Source organism: Cygnus olor, chromosome 3 (genome assembly GCF_009769625.2).
Source record: "Cygnus olor isolate bCygOlo1 chromosome 3, bCygOlo1.pri.v2, whole genome shotgun sequence".
NCBI lineage: Eukaryota > Metazoa > Chordata > Aves > Anseriformes > Anatidae > Cygnus > Cygnus olor.
Genome location: NC_049171.1, coordinates 76,496,302 through 76,513,365, shown reverse-complemented (window position 1 = coordinate 76,513,365; position 17,064 = coordinate 76,496,302). Strand labels below are relative to the sequence as shown.

Genomic DNA, 17,064 nt, shown 5'->3' with positions numbered 1-17,064 from the left:
AGCACCAGCATTGGGATGCTCTGTATTCAGAACTGGGAGGTACTAAAAATGGTATTTTTTTGGTTGGCAGCTGTGACGAAGCGGGGACTGTAGTAGCTCTTTCACATGGGCAGTCTTCTCTTTGGTTAACAGACAGTCTGCACAGATGCAGGAACTACTGATATTTATAAATGAAACTCAGAATTTGCTGAATTGAATCACATCCCAAATCCGTGTGACCTCTTGTAGAGTTTCAGTCTGTGGATAACACCAGGTGCTTCTGAGAAAGGTGCAAATAGCCTTGTAGACAGGTGAAGGTCAGTCACCCCTAATAGTTCAAAGCTGACTAAAGCCTAAATCTTTCAGGTTTTAACTCTTAACTTTTTTAACTCTTACCACCTTGGGCATGGTAATTGCAATTAATCCTTGTTACTCATTTGAATGTCTGATTGGAATGAGATAAGAGCAGAACTCTGATAGCTTCTGTCACTAGATGATGTAAAAGAGGCTCTTGGACATGGCTTTCCTGCTTCTAGAGATGTTAGGTTAAATCCCCCCTTACTTCCCTGAGAGTAGGAGTAGCCCTGGATGCTCACAGCTGTAAAAATCCTGAAAATGTAGATTTACATGGAAGAAACATGTAAATGCTTATTCCCCAGGAAGTTATGCTGTATAAAATTATATGAGAGCAGGTCTGTCTGTCTGATAAACTGCAGATCTGTGATCCTCTCTGCAACATCAAGTCAGTGGATGTGTACCAATTGTCTAACTGGAGACAACCAACAGTTTTAAAGAGTAAGAAAAATCTGTTCTCTCTTAACATTTCCTTACTTCCTTGTTTCCTTCCTTCCTTTCTCTTGTATATGAGAACTTCTCTACAAATTACTGAAGTTAAAGGCAATCTGTGAGAAATATTGAACTGTGGATGAGGGGAATATCATTTCCTGATCCTAAGAATGAGAAGTGGGAATTCTTCTCCAGTGGAGCACCACAATTGCTGCATTTTCAGAGACCAATGCACCAAACTTTACAATTGCAGCTCTGCTCTGTTAGCAGCTAATTATATTGTCTACACTGCCATGTTTTTTCCAGCTGCTGCCTATACAGGTTAACTAATACAGTTTTAGTGGATTACATAAATATATCAGATTGTTTTTTAATCACTTTAAATATTTCTCTGCAAAATACAATGTAATGAAAGTTGGAGGTTTTCCATTTATTTGCCATTGTATAATGTTATTGGAGGAGATGGGGTCATGTGTAAATATCTGGAGGAAAGGACTGATCTGTTGTCTTTGGAAGTTACTAAACAGACTTCTGGGGAAAGAGGGATTTCAGAGCAGGGGAGCAGGGGAGGTACATCCTGGGTCTGACAGCTTGCAAGATGAGCCCAGAGACTAAGACAATTGGGAGATGAGAAGACCAAGTGGTCTCAGAAGGACTGAGTGAGATTTATGGCCATGCAGAAACTCATTGTGTTGTCATGTTGATTTCCTTAGTTTCACAGGATTATTCCTCATACCAGATACAGATACAAATATAGATAAAGACAGATGTAGACATTATACAATCATATTAGGTATAGATAGATAGAGATATAGATAGAGACAAAGGTATAGTGTTTTATGATGTGTTCGTATATAAACCCTCATCCTTAAATGCTGTAGTATGGGCTGCTGTTGCTTAAGGTGCAAGGTTAGCTAGTTTTGATGGTGACGTATTGTCATAAGAAGGATAAGTGGTTCCAAGAATGATCTGGAAATGATCAGAGAAACCCCAGGTCAATGCTTCCGCTTCTCTGTCCCAAAGGCATAAGCTGTACCTGTTTCTTCTACCACACTAAAGAAAGGGCTAGGCTGATAAGGCTGTGTGTTGAATACAGAGAAATTGTAACTCTTTTGTCTTTTTATTGCTACCACAGAGATCCAAAAATTACCCACAGTTATACCTGTAAAAGAAGGCTGGGAGTCTAATACAAAGTCTCTGGCATGTGAGACAAACCTTCCTGGGATGTGCTTTTCCATGATCAGACTCTTTCTCAGATAAACTGCTTGAGCACCAGCTGGTGCTTTTAGCACAGTGGGTGCTGCTCCACAGGTCAGACAGTGCTTGTGCTCAACTTCTATTTAGCAAAACTCTAAAACAGTGCCCCAAAAGCACCAAGAGTGGATGGAAATGACACGATCTTGAACTTTCTGCCTGAGCCCAATCGTAACATAATCCCTCAAAACCAGAGAAAGGAACGCTGCTGCCTTTCAGAGGGCTGCTGTGGGCAATGCAATTGCTGGTGCACCCCTGAAGAGAAGTTACAAGGATCCATGCCATGGAGGCTGTTCAGTCAAGCATGCATTCCCTGTGCACTGAAATGGCCCTTCAACAGACTCTGCTGTAGTGATACCACAATGTACATGAAAACTGGCAAATGATTTTGTACAAGTGGTTTTATTGTCCCAGGCTGTCATTGCCCTGTTCTTACCATCTAAATGTCTTTTCTTGCACTTTTCCCAATTGCCTCATTTATTTGGGTATTTAAGAAGGGCTAGGTTTCCTTGTGCCCTGTGGGTTTTACCCTAATAAAAAACAAACAAACATTAATAACTGCAATAAATAATCATAAAAATCAATGTGAGGTCTCAACAGGTTGAAAGTTTCACTTTAAGACAAGTTTATTGCATTTAGAATTCATCCACACCATGAAATAAAGTGAACATACTGTTGTGCTGACCAAACTGTGAAGCATGTGTGCTAAAATCAATTCTATTAAATTGTTCTTCACTGAGGTACAAAGTACTCCCTTCCAGTCCTCACAAAGCAAATGATAGCTCTTTCTTATGTAAGGAGACGAGAAAGCTATTGTCATATCTGAAGCAGGAATAATAACAATTACTTGTTGCTGTAGGAATGTCAAAGAGCTTGCCTGGTTATGTCCATTTGGCGTAAAACACCTTTGTTTATGCCAGGCTCAGAGAAATGACTGAACTCATGTCTTTCGATTGAACATTTTGCACACTTGAGTTTTCCTAGGACAACATAAATTGTCCAGAAGATAGTAACGTGATGCTGAGAAACAATTCAATATTTAATAAAACTACTGTCTGTCTGGACTTGTTTTCTTTTTAATATAGTCTATGAAATTCTAGAACCAATAGTGTTTTTGTCTGCTAACCTCGTCTTTCTGAGACTTTGAGGCATTTGACTCCTTGTGTGACAGGTGATCTTACCAAAACATTTTGTGATCAGTAATGTGAGAGTTGCTTGCTAAACTCCTACTCTGTGATCAGCTTTTTTTTTTTTTTTTGGTTTTGTTTTTGAAAATCTACATTTCAGAATATGACAATATCCAGAGGTTTGGCAGCAGGCTTATCTCCACAGCTTTCTTTTCCAATTCTACAGCACGTATTCCATTGGAAAACAACCCCTTACTTCTGTTTTGCATTTGCAAAAATGCTACTTTTCTTAGTGCCAAACACTGGTTTTGTAAATCTTAAAATTGGGGCTTCTTGCCCTTACAGTAGCACTGGAGCCTCATCATGAACACATCTCTGCAGCTTTGCAAGGCTGTTTTCGTTGGTGGTACATCAGATCCAATTTCCTCTTTGTCAATTTTGCTCATAATGGGCTTGTTTTGGAGCAGATAATTACATTCCACGCGCTTGTGAAGTCAAGGGATACATCCGGGTTGTAGAACTACACCTGTGTTCCTGTTGGAGTTGGTAACTGTTAGTTTAGCACTATTCCCTACTTGGAATAAAGCTTTTAAAGGTTTCCTTGGTGTTGTAGAACTGATCTGGGGTACTCCTTAATGAGGGTTCAGCACCTGTCAAGTATTCATGGGTATTTCCAGAATCCATGCCATGTAGTTTAAGCTGTCTGACTGGTTACTGGCCCACCTCTTCTTAGCAGCTTCACACTTTTGTAAAACCTCACATTGTTGTTTCTATTTGTGGTTAGTCAGCCCTGAGGACTGTAGTTTGTTCCTGGTAGTAGGCAGCAAAATTATGCAGCAGTAGGTTTTGACACTCAATGGTTTCTAACCTTGTTTGTGGGCAGTTTGTTGTGGATAAAGCTTTAGACCGCCACCCGTTTGCAATTCCAATGGCCTCTGAATGTAACTTTGATATTCAGAGGAAGTTGCATCAGTGGCCAGCTCACATTTCTTCCTGGTAAACTGAAAAAGTCCTCAAGAAAGGCATTACCTGGGCAGGTTACTACACAACCTTGATTCAGAGATATTTTGGAGTGCTGTCGCCAAGAACATTAAATCCCTAAACTCGTTCCTAAACCTGCTAAAAACTCTTACACTGGTTATACATTTTGCCAATAGTTCTTCGGTATCTGTCTGCTCTTGTGACAGTCACAGCTATACAAAATTTCCTTGCAGGGATGAAAAACAGCAAAACTACGCTTTGGGCTAGGAGGAATAGTGGTGAGATTTTAAAGAAAATGCAAAGAAAATATCCTTTCCTTGCTGTGATTTTCTCCTCAGTGGAAGCAGATGTGTGGGTAAAGACTGTATCTTTTAAATTTTCATAAACATGAATTTTACACTGAACATACCAGTGAAAAGCAGAGAGGCACCTATGTTTTTGATAACAAGGAAAAAAAATGTTTTTTAATTTCAGTGGTCCAAAGCCATTGACACATTAACGTCTAGGAATCATTGTTATTCCAGACCATCACAAGGAGAGGAGACCTGCCACTTCAGCATGGAAAGAAAGAGATCTAAAAGCCTCTCCAGCATCGTTCCTGCATCATTCCCCCAAACCAAGCATCTAGTCCTTACAGTCCTTCCTGTGCTGCTTCCTTCCCCTGCTTTCTCCACATTCTCTCCCACTGTATGAAGCTTTTGTTTCTTCTGACTCGGCTCCAGTCATTGAGTTTCCCCTTCTCTTGTGTTTATGATTACATAAAAAAGGGATATACAAAAGAAATTTGTATATGGAACATATTGAGCTAGATGCCTCAGATGTGCTGGGGTTGGTTTGGGGGCCAGAGACTTTATAGACAAGTTGAGCTCCTCAGGCAGGAGATGTATCTGGGGTGTTCCAACATTCCCTGTGCTGTCACAAAGAGTCAGTCTGAACTGGACCTAGCATAAAAGGAAGATATTGCAAGCTTTGACTCGTATCCACCTCTGAACATGGACATTAAACAGCTGTTTTCCATAATAATAATAATAATATATATTATTATTCTCTTGTTTCTAAAAAGGATTGGCAACTGCAAAGAAGTAGCAGCTTGGTGACCGAGTCCAACCTTAACCCTGACTTTCTGGTAAAATGAGCACATGTAACATCTCCATTTTTGGCTAGTTGTGAGTAATGAATACTGGTAGGTTACGAATAAAACCCCTCAATATATTTTGGAGAAAAAAAATAGGTATTGCATGGGCAAATACAGTAACAATGCATCTCTTCACAGTTTTAAATAGTGGGAAGAAACCTTTTGCAGGGTAAATTAGTGGGATATTTGGGAACTGCAAGATACCAACTTGGACACTCAGAATGGGCAGCAGGGGAGAAGAATGTGTGAGGAAGCAGTGAATTTCCACTGTTGCATAAACCCAGCTGTCACACTTGAACTCATATGTTGGTGGTGGATTATGTTTTCAAGATGAGGAGTTAAATGTGCCTCTGCATTGCAATAACAAGATCTACTATCATTAGGTTTCACACTGTGTTTCAGGCAATTAGATGCCATGTGAGCTGTTCCAACTTCCAAGCCCTGAGGAGCTCACTGACAGGTCTCTATTGCTCCACAGGAAGGGTTTCTTGGGAATATTAGAGGGAATCTGGGTGAGCTCATCCATTACATATGACCAGTGGTCCTCAGCCTTGTATGAGGTAGGCAGTAAGGGGCAGCTATGTTGACCATGACCCCCTTAGTGACGACCACAGCCTACCCAAGCATGCCTCTTGGCCATTCAAGACTGATGATCTCATTTCTCCTTTCTGAGTTTTGCTCATTTCCTTGGGCCTCAACTCTTCATAGCCAGATCTCTGGAGCGTTTTACTGTGCTAGAATACTTTTCAAATGTCTCCATTTCCCCAAACCAAAATTGTCCAATTATCCTAGGAAGAAAGCCTTTGTAAACATGCCCATCAAGCTGAATTTATCATACAGAGGAATGCTTCTCAAGTATGACAGATACACATACCCTTGGGTAGAATAAACTTCTATATTATTAGCTTGCGTTTCAAATGATGGGGTTAGCATTCATTCCTAGCCACTAAATAATTTGGTTTCCGGAAGCTTCTCTGGAATAGAACATGGTAATTCTAGTAGCTGTATATTATGTAATGTAAATACTGAAAAGCCAGCCATGCAAGATGGAAAATACCCCATGCATTTACTGTGGCTTTTCTCCCTTTCATATTTTTTCCCCTTTTGCTACTTAGAAGTACACCAAGTTCTTACCCTTGCTGAACTGAAAACAGTGAGTGATTGTGGTATTCTTTCAGGTGCTTGGAGATATAGTTAAGGGAGTTAAGGGCTGTAACAGGCTGCTTTCTTCTTCCTCAGTGCAGCCACCATTTCACATTTCTGTCCAAGCAAAATGGAAAATGCAGTATAGACTATTCTGAAATCTTACAAAGATTCCCTCTCCCCTCCCCTCAGTAACTGCAGTTTTATTAAAAGATCGGTTTACATGCAGTTCCATTTATTAGTACTTTGACTCCTAGCCCCATAAACCTTCATGAAAAATTACAGCAGATCAGACCACAGGGACATCTACCCTCTGAAAAAGTAGAGTTGTGCTTGAGCATGTGGAAATTGGCTGGCAACACATGAGAAAGCCAGAAACTGCCATTGTTCAAGCTGATGGCTTTCTTAGAGTATACGTGCCCTCCAGCCAGGCTGGTTTTATGGTATAGCCCTGAGTGGTGATTCAGTGTGGGAATTCTTAACAGTGTTATTTATGGCTTCATGTCTCCGCCTTTCTGCAAACCACATTCTTAGATCTCCAGCCCAGCACCCCCAAAGCAAGAAGCACACATTGAGCACCACCTGAGAAAAGGCTTAAGAGACTAGACATGTGTCCCCTGGGCACACTGGGGAAGGGAAGAGAGAGTCCAGCTTTGTGGCATTATGCAGCTGCCTTAGTCATGAGCTCATCTCCTGCCTCGTTTGCTCTGTTTTGCCTGCAAAATGGCAGGCACCGTCCTCTGCAGAGAGGTCTCTTACTGCAACCTCTTGAGTTCTCTCTATCCCTATCCCCTATCCCTGCAGTTTCCAGTCTTACTCTCTTTCATTAGGTCCTTCTGCTAATTTAATTGGGACCTCTTTCATCCTGCCTCCCTGAGCAGACACTTGCAACCTGGTCCTCTCACCTTGCTTCTCTGTGTCTCCAGGTCATCTGCTGCTACACCACTGGTCCCCTTGCTCCATTCTCTTTGCAGCCTCAGATTTGCCTTCCCCAACTGATTCTTTATCCTCTTCCCACATTCCTACCTGAGTCACTTATCTAGCTGTTATTTATCTAGCTGTTATTTTCTTAATCCATCCAATGGCAATCTCCTACCCACCTGCACACCACCAACAACATGGAAGGCTGCATTCACTCATATCCTACTTCTGCATTTCCAGGTTTTGTTGAAGAGCAGGAGATACCATCTACCCCCATCTAATCTGTTGTAGACTGTGAAGGTACAATCCACTTTCAGCAGGGCTACTCTTGGTAGGCTGGAAAACTGTCCTGGAATCAAGACTTTGGCCTCACATTAGGAGGAAAGGGCTCGTCTGGCTGGACTATGAACAAAAACGACTTGGGGTGGTGTTGTTGTCATATGAGAGGAAAAGAAGAGCCTTAGTGAAAAACTGAAAAGCGTTGTCAGAGTGATTGATGTGTCCACGCTCGGCGGGGAAGCTCTGTTAAAATGTGTCTGACTCACTAGATGGCACTGCAGAACAGCTTGGCAGCGGTTTGCGGGTCCTTCGACGGGGAGAAAGCTTGAGGGAGTTTTTGTGTGTGATGGAGCAGCATCATGTTTAATCCACAAAAGAGTCTGCGTGAAGCCTGAGAAGCCTAAATATTTTCTATGTACAGACGGAGCTGTGTCTGGGAGCAGGGCATGGGCTTGTTTTTCCCCTGCTTGAAATTTGAAAGAAAACATTTGAAAGGGGTTTTCCAACTTGACGACGATCGTGAAACAGGACGAACTGAAGCATCAGGTGTTTGGGGCCAAGAAGGAAAAGGGCTGAGTGTCCTGATAATAGTCCTTGTATTCTGGCTGCAGGAAATTTTACATGGATTTTTACAAGCCCTTATTAGACACCCTGTAATTCCTGATTCTCTTCTCCTGTTGGAGGGGTCCAAGGATTTCCCCAGATTTTCATCATGAAGCTATGGATAAAATTACACTGGAAGAGTGAGAGCTGGAGAGAATACATATGGGCAGACTGAAATGGAGCTATTAAATAGGAAAGAGCTATCCTCTGGGGTTTAAAGGAGTCACGAAGTACTTTCCCCTCCAAAAAAACAACTGGGGTTTACAGCATCTGTGGGGGTCCTGAGCAGGTGAGAAAACCATCAAAACAACCCACACTCCAGATGGGGGAATAACAGAGACCATGGAGTGAGCTCGAATATTATTATTATTATTATTATTATTTTTCATCTTTATCCTTGTTTCATTTACAGACCAAGGCATCAGCATCAGCCACCTCCTTGGTCATCTGATCCCATCCTGTGGGTCTGCTGGGGAGCTGCAGAGCAGCTACACAGCACTGCACTACAAGAATACCTCCTGCTTCCATTGGCAGGGCCACATTTTGGCTCTGTCACTGTGAACCCTCTGCCATTCTCAGTTATAAACATACACAGCAACTCCTATTTAAGGGTGATTTGGGGGAGTTCATTTCATGGCTTAACAACGTGAGATGACCTGTATCAATGGACCCCGTGAGCCTGGCTGGTTTCAAGAGATGGTTTCATTAGCAAGAGAAACCAGGTGAAGTTTGCCAGGGAATGAAGCACTTTCCATGTCCTGTGTTTTTTGTGCTGCTCCGGATTCCTCACATAGCAGCTCTGCTTAGGGACCCTCTCAGATGTCCTGTCTAGCAGACAGTGCCCTGGAGGAAGGAAGACAGTAAATCAACTTTGCCTCTTGCTACAGTAAAGCTAACAGCAGCTTTTTGCAGAAAGGACAGCTGGTTTACTATGCAGTCAATAAGGTTGTTTCCCTTCAATTCCCTTCAATTCAATTAAAGCACCAGGAGCTAGACTCTTCATATGGTCTTTAGATTTAATAATGCTGCAAAGCCTTTTCCCACATACTGTGTGCATGTTACTGGGGAAGCATACCTGGCTTGGGGAGCGTGTGCTGGTTTCCCAAGCCATGTTCGCATCTGTGTAGGCACTGTAGCTCTATCTTCAGAGGAAGGCTCCTTCTTCCTCCTCTGCCTCTGGTTTCACAGCTGAATGCAGAGAGAAGTCTTGCTGTTGGGCTGTTGTTTGTTGGCCACTGACAAGTACTGTCTGGGCTGTGTGTGGTCGGTGTGCTGCCGTGGGAGCCCGAGGGCAGAAGGGAGCAGTACCAGGCATGTGCTGCTCTGCTGTAGATCCATGCTTTCTAACCTCCAGTCCCAAACATGCAAATGTCCTCTCTTTCCCTGGGTTAAGTTTCTCAAAAAATATGTCCAAAAAAACTCGAACTTCAAATAAACCCATTTGGGTTTGCTTTATTGGCCTTTCGTCTTTTGGAATTTAAATATTAACTACATAAATTCTTGAGCTTTTCTCTGCAGCTATAGAGGTGAGAAGCTTTGTGGGAAGGGAAAATTCATACCATCCCTGTCTGAAATAAAACACTGACATTCATGAAGTGCAAGAATAGTTCCCTGACTCAGAATAAAAGGCTAAGAGTTGGTAAAGTTGCTTTCTTGTTAGAAGCAAGAACAGCATGTGGCTGTTTTCCCTGGGGAGCAATGAAGTTGCCCTGTGCTTCCTGGTGCCCACCAAGCTCAGAGTAAGCATGTTGGCACCCAAAGCTGTGTAAATTGTCCGATGCTATCACATGGCTACATGTCATGTCTGCATCAGATGGTTTGTTGTAGGAGCAAAGATGCTGACCCAGCCTACCCTGGCCAGAGAGTAGGTGCCAGAGATAAGGAACAATTGCAAGAGATTCTCAGATTGATGTGGGTAGGGCTGCTCTGGAGTTTTCTTTATGTTGTTGATGAAACTCATTAACATAAACCAAACTATAAGCTAATTTATGAGCTTTACATTTTATTTCCCCAGGACCCATAAATTTTCCAATATTACTTGTTTTAATGTCACCCCTACAAAATAATAGCATGTTTTGGAGGGATTACATCTTGACTTCACTTTGAGGGAGAAACCAGTCTAGCAGTGCTCTTATTTTAACTGTTACAGCTAGTATTATTTGTACTGTGTATTACTATTCCTGCAGAAAGGCAATCAGCGCACAGATAAATCCCCTACTTCAGGCACCTGAGCTAGAGCACTGCTGCCCGATTCCCAAAGCATGGCTCTGTCTTATTGAAAATATTGCTGCTTCAGATACATGCTTATGATCACTGGATGAATAAATTCCATTGCAAAACTAGCAACACTGCAGTATCTTCTCAAATACTGAACAGCAATTGTGCATTAAGAACGTATAAGCATGTGCAGCAACACCATAGGTAACTTCATCAAGTATTAGTTAATGTTTTTGAAGGACTTCAAAGATTCAGGTGGTGGTTTTAAAAAACACAATTTCACTCTCAAGTGAAGACAGGGATGATTCCAGTGTTTACAAAAACATTTGCTTTGTCTGGTTTTCAAATTCTAACAAGGTGGAAGCTACTTTACCACACCAAATGTGACAATGGAAGGATGATTTTCTACAAGATTTAATTTTCATCACAGAGCGCACAAGTGAGGAGTGTTGGCATGTGGTTGTTGTATGTTTGTATTAGTTACAGAAGTTGCTGAAAGAAAATTCAATGAACATGTCCTTGGAGATTCTTTGAAGTCTGTATATTTGAAAGTAATCCTTCTATAGTGTTTCCATCTGATTTCATGAGGTCACTCATTTATAACTCCGGCAGAGCCTTAATGGAAGACAGTGGACTTGTAGGTATCATGCTAAAACAAATGAGGACCAGCAAAGAAACATCAGACAGCAGAAGTAGGCTTTTTATTTTATTAATTTAATTTTATTTTATTTTATTATTTTATTTTTATTGCAAAACAATTTAAGATAGCTGCTAAGATTCTCTATAAGTGTAGTGCTAAGGTGGACTATACTTTCTATACTAACTTGTGTAGAGTACCAGGTGTTCAGAGATTCTGAAGGAACGTTCTTATTTCCTTCTTTCACAGTGCCAAAATTGTGCTGGGCATATACCATATTGCTTCAAGATTAATGAGGCTCATGCCAGATGTGCCTTAGCAGAGTAATCCCAAGTTATTTCTCAGGGGTGAAATGGATATTTTAACTATTGGAATAAAAGTCTACTGAAAAGCTTACTCAGTACTGAGCAATTCAGGTGTCCAGGACAAAAAAAATAAAATAAAATGCAAGAAGAAATCTCTGGGTCAGTTGACCATCATTCATTGTTGGGAGGTGTCATGTTTTCATGCAAAAAAGTCATGAAGTATTCAGAACAAATGTTGGCATTAAAAAGTGACAGATGATCTGAACTCCACATACCTGGCAGATACACATTGGGCTTATTAACAGAGACTCAAATGTAACTGCTTCTGATAGTGATGAAATAACTGATTAATTTTGGCTCTTATTCACTATATTTCTGTAGTAGTGATATATATATATATATATATATATATATGTAGTGTGTGACACAGGCTGTGGACTCTCATCTGTTTTCCTTTCTTAGCGGTCAAGATGCTTCTTTCTTTATAGACAATAAGGGTGTCACAATCCAGGCTGACACTAGTCTGCTCAATTAAATAGATGCAGGGAGCTGGCACAGCTCAAGACTTGCATGTCTATAGGTTGGAAGTGCAGCCCTATGTACCAGTGGTTCCTGGTTCTTTAGCAGATGTGCTCCTCACCTCTTCTGGTATAAGCAGAGGCCCTGCCTGCCAATGCATTGTAGTGTAAGCCTGTGAACAGACATGCATTTCTTAATTACTTCTCATGTACCTATTGAGAAGGGTCTGCAGAAATCATCAAAAAATGGATCAAAACCTTATGGTTTCAACTGGTCAACACACAGTGCAGTAGGATGTACTAGTTATCCTGTGTGTACTGGGTGGGCTACTAAGAGCATCCATCCCTGAACAGCTGCAAGTTTAGCTGATGCTTACAAAATGGGGGAAGTAAACATGCTGTGCCATGGGGTACAAAAAAAGGGGAGCATCTCCTGTGGGGTAACATGTCCACAACTGCAAATCTTTCTTTTCTTGCTGCCTCTTTCATATCACTGAACCTCCTGTCTGTGAGGGAAAGGCTCAAGCTGAAGCTGGTCCCCACTTGATTTTCCTCACCAGTGAAGCCAGCTCGAGATCTGGGGTAAGATATAAACACACACATAGCATGCACAGTGTGACTTATCAATGAGTCCAGGTTTCGGGGTAAGCACAAGACCTGATTTAAGGTGGTGGGACAGAGTACATGAGATTCTCTCCCATGTGCGTTGAGTATCATGACGTTGCTGTTCATACTGCTCACATTGCATGTGTGCTCTTTACAGCCAGCCTTGGTTATGTATCCTTACACAGATCTAGTGACAGATTTGCATCTTAGTGAATAATACAGACTGCCTCTGTATAATGGCAATCATTTGCTGGTTGATTTTTTTTCAAATGTACTGAAGTATTCCTTCATGCCTAGTTTGTCAGCCTGTGGGGACATATTTGACTTGTTTCCAGTAATCAGAAAGCATGGCTGGGAGGGATATGCTCACAGGTGACAGCAATAGCCCCAAATATACTGTAGCTTGTAGGCTGCAGATAGCACAAAACAGACCCTTTTACTCTAGGGCAGCAAGAGAAATTGGGCAGACAGTCTCAGAGCCCATGTGTCAAGTACTGCATTCAATTTGTTATGCTGTGGTCAGGGGGCGATTTGTTTTTGCATATGAGATCATTATGTCAACAGGACGATGAGGCAGTGAAATGCAAAACAAAATTCCCAGTCCTGGGAGTCTTATCACTTAGCTCACAAGCCAGACAGCATGGAGTCCCCAGAAGGGGAAGCAGCTATACTGGCAGAAAAAAAGCCTGTGTTCTTACATTACCATTTTTATTTTCAAACATAAATAGGCTGCAGAAGAATGAAAGCAAATCAGCTCCGCTGCTGCGACCAGCTTCCAAGCACGAACTCTCACCCATGCTGTCTGCATCCACCAGCCGTCATTCAGCTGTAGTGCTTTAGAGCAGGACTAGCAGAAATCACCCTTTGTACCCAGGGACCCCAAGCCAAGGCTCCTCCTCCAGAGCTCTCCTCTGCGAGGAGCTGAGAGCTCTGCTCTCTGCAGCTGCAGGAAAGCCCGCACTGAAATGCAACAATTCATTTTGGTAGCACGTACCTACCACACAAAAGCAGAGTCCGAGTCCCAGATAGCATTTTAATTTTCCCAAGTAGAAAATGCTCTGGAGTAGTTGAATTGGAAAGGAGTCTCTGCTTTTTCATCCAGCCTGCGTCACCCATATGCAGTCTGTGCTCTTCACTAAGCTTCTGTGGGGCTGAGTCCTCACCCCTGACACTAAGGCATGTGACTCCACTGGTTTAAATAGGTAAGGACTCATCTTACATGTCAGTAAGCAAAAAATTACAGTATAATGCACCTCAACATACACCTGTGTTAGTGCCAGCAGAATTGGGTCCAATGGTAGTCAGAGCATCAGGACGATTTTAACAGAGTTAGCACTTGTTTTTTTTTTTTGCCCTTTTAGGGAGTAAGAGGGCTGCGGCTCCATGCGGGGCACTCCTGCTTTCCCACCATTTCCCTCCACTTTGTCCCTAATCTCTCCTCCCAGCCAGGCAGGGGAGGGGACTTGGCAGGTGGCAGGGCGCAGGTGACAGCTGGAGGGACACGGCGCTGGTGGGAGCACCTCCCAGTCACACAGGTTGCTCTGGCAGGGTGGAGGGAGCTGGGCGAGAGGAAATTCCTTGCACAGCTTCCAGAGCTCACCAATACGCACCTCCACAGGAATGGGGCAGAGTCAGACCCTCAGTAAATAGGTTCCTTGGGGATGAAAGGTGCTATATAAGCAAGGTGGCAAGCAGTCAAAAGTTTGTTGCTCTCTTTTTCCCCTTCCCTTGATCCTTTGTGGATTTGGCTAGTTGGGTCTGCATTGTTACTGTGTCAGGATTCGGAGACCAAGCAGCAATGAATTTCTCACTGCTACTGCTCCAGCCCTAATAGCAAACAGCTGAGTGAAGAATGAGGTCCCGGCTGAAAAACAAACAGAGCTTTCCTCCCCTTGCTTAGGCTGTTGCTGGAGCAGCAGCGGCTCCAGTGTTATTGTAAGCCCGTAGTGTTAGATGCCAGTTCTGGGACTGTAAGTGAGGTTATATTTAGCCTGCCGCCACTCTATTGTTGGGGAATGGCCCAGACTATACTGCCTTTTTCTGGATAGGTAGAGCCTGAATTTCCAGCCAGGAATAGTCAAATTTATTTTAAAGGTAGTTTCTCACATCCCATTTTACCAAGCAGAAAAAAAAAAAAAAAATCATGTGGCACAAAGAAAACAAAGCATACTTTGATTGAAAGTCTAAATGTATTATTTTGACTGTTTATTTTTTATAACCAGTAGCTTTCTGAAGAGGTGAAGGCAACTTTATTTTATTTTATTTTTCAAGCAGTCGAACATTTGAGTGAGACTTACCTTATTTGAACAGAGTGAAAGTTGGCAGATTTGCTTCTAACTCCCGGCCTCATTGACTACTATGGCTGCTATACAGTAGTTGAAGTTATGCCAGCCTTTCCATTATAACATTCCCTCTCTCTTCTCATTTTCAGGGCTTTCAAACTTGGCTGTAAAAATCTGCTCCAGGTTAAAATCTTGGCACCCAGAGTCCCAGGCCAGGTGCGACTTCTTAAAATCACCGTGGGCCAAAACCTGAAATTAGTTTCAACTTAGTCTTTAGTCACTGGCATACAGCTGTCTGCTCACTTCAGGAGAGCTTTACGTGAGAAATTTTAGGGTACAGATTAAAGGAGGAATGCATTTCCTTAAGGGAAAACTAACTAGAATAAATATACAAATATTTGTGAGATATATGTCTGTTGAACTGAGGCTGTACAATCACCCAGGTTTTCAAAAGAGCTAATTGAGACGACATTTACTTACTTCCCAGCAGACCTCACAACCATGCTGCGTAGCTCTACACAAAGCAAATGGCCCACCTTGAGTTTTCTATAACTCTGGAAAAAGTCAGGAGGAAAGGTTGGCTGGTACCTGGGTTTCTGCAGTCTCTCATACTGCTCCCCCAAGGCCAATCTGGGTTTCAGCTTGTATTTCATAGCTCAGGTAGTGGTGCACACCTTCCTGGAGGCTCTCACAGAGCAGCTTGTCCCTGGTCTCGTTATGTTATCCCCCAGCACTGAAGCAGAGACCTCTCTTTCAAACAGAGGTCACAGACCTGGACTGAGCCTGGCTGAATTCAGCTGCACCTGGGAGCACAACACCAGCCCATTTCAAGGGTTCACTGGGAGCTTGTGGAGAGGGACTAAAGCAGAACTTGCAGGCTGCATCCCTAAGGGGAATCAGTCAGGTCACACAGGTCATACACCCTGTGATGCACAACTCCTGTCCCAGCAGGAGTCAAACTTTTACTGTTGTTCTGGACAGCGCAATAGTCATTTGTATTATAGACCTACACATGCAGGTCCTCATAGTCAACCCAGTGAGCAGCTCTGCCATGTCTGTGCCACGTTGTAATCACCCAGGAGTCCTACCAAAGGGAGCCTGTTCTGGTCTGCTAGAGGTGCTCTGACACCAGGTGCCCTAAGACTAGGAGTTAGACCTAGGTTGCCTGCACACTCAGGCAGACCCAACAGAAGAGAAGCAACAGCAAGGAAAGCCAAGCCGACACTTCCACAGAAGTTCTCCACATTTCCTGTGACTCCAGGCTTGTACCATTTGGCTCTAACTAGCACGAAATGCCACCAAAAAGGCTGCAGTCTAGTCTGTGCTGCAAGGCTGCCTTGTAACAGAATAGAGGTCTCTCTGCCAAGGGACAGGAGAGGTAGTAAGCAGGGAAGAACACAGGCACCTTATCCTTCCAAAGGCAAAGAAGGAAAGAGAGAACCACCAACTCTCGCATCCCAAACATCCCTCCTTCTTAAGAAAAATTTCCAAATTTAAGGTCTTAGATTTTGTAAGGACATCTGTCCCACTGGCCCAGACTTATGTTTGTCTACGAAGACTGTTCCTGGATCTGTGTCTGTGTTAAGTGACATAAGACCATAAGGATGGAGGTACTGGGTCCAAGCAAATGCTTATCAGTATCCTGTACCTTGTCGCTAACATCAGTCAGAAGCAGATGTACAGTGAAGAAAATGAAAAATAAATGTAGCTATAGTTCCCCTAAATGTTCTTCTAGCCCCCAATATTTTGTGTCTTACAAAGTTCCTCAGTTGGAGGTATTCAGTGACCCTTGATAGCTTTTTCTTTCATTAATTTATTTGGTACACTTTGAACTTATGTAGACTTTGTACCAACCTGCAGAAAACAGTTATGCAGTGTGATTACATATTGCAGAAAAAAATAAGAAATTCTTTGTATGGGGAAAAAGAGTGAGCAGCATCTCCCTGCTCACTGCTCTGCACCAGGGCTTTACAGAGCACCGTGGCATGTGTCTTACAGCCAGCTGGGTTGCAACTGTGCGACTTGGCAGGTGCTGCAAAGTCTCAGCCTGTGTCTCTGGGGCAAGAGTATGTGGATGTAGGAACTGATGAGGAGGTATTTGGAAGGCATGTACCCCTTTTCCAATTAGATTGGTAAACTTCCTCCCATTTGTGATTTTCAGGGAGTTTCTGAAGGAACATTGTGTAGGATTAACTGAAGCAGGGAAAGCTTGTGTTGTGGCACAGTGGTCAAGAATATTTCAAAATAACTAAGTGGCACTTCCAAAAATACTCCTGCTTTAAGAAGAGAAA

At 42.7% G+C, this 17,064-nt stretch overlaps 1 long non-coding RNA gene across 1 annotated transcript; it reads left to right on the top strand.

The window, feature by feature from the left end:
- Positions 1 to 515: 515 nt before the first annotated feature.
- Positions 516 to 9,705, top strand: LOC121068567. The gene is made up of 3 exons (XR_005818965.1): positions 516 to 774; positions 7,567 to 8,497; positions 8,621 to 9,705. It is a non-coding gene; the product is annotated as an uncharacterized LOC121068567 (long non-coding RNA).
- The last annotated feature ends 7,359 nt before the right edge of the window (positions 9,706 to 17,064 follow it).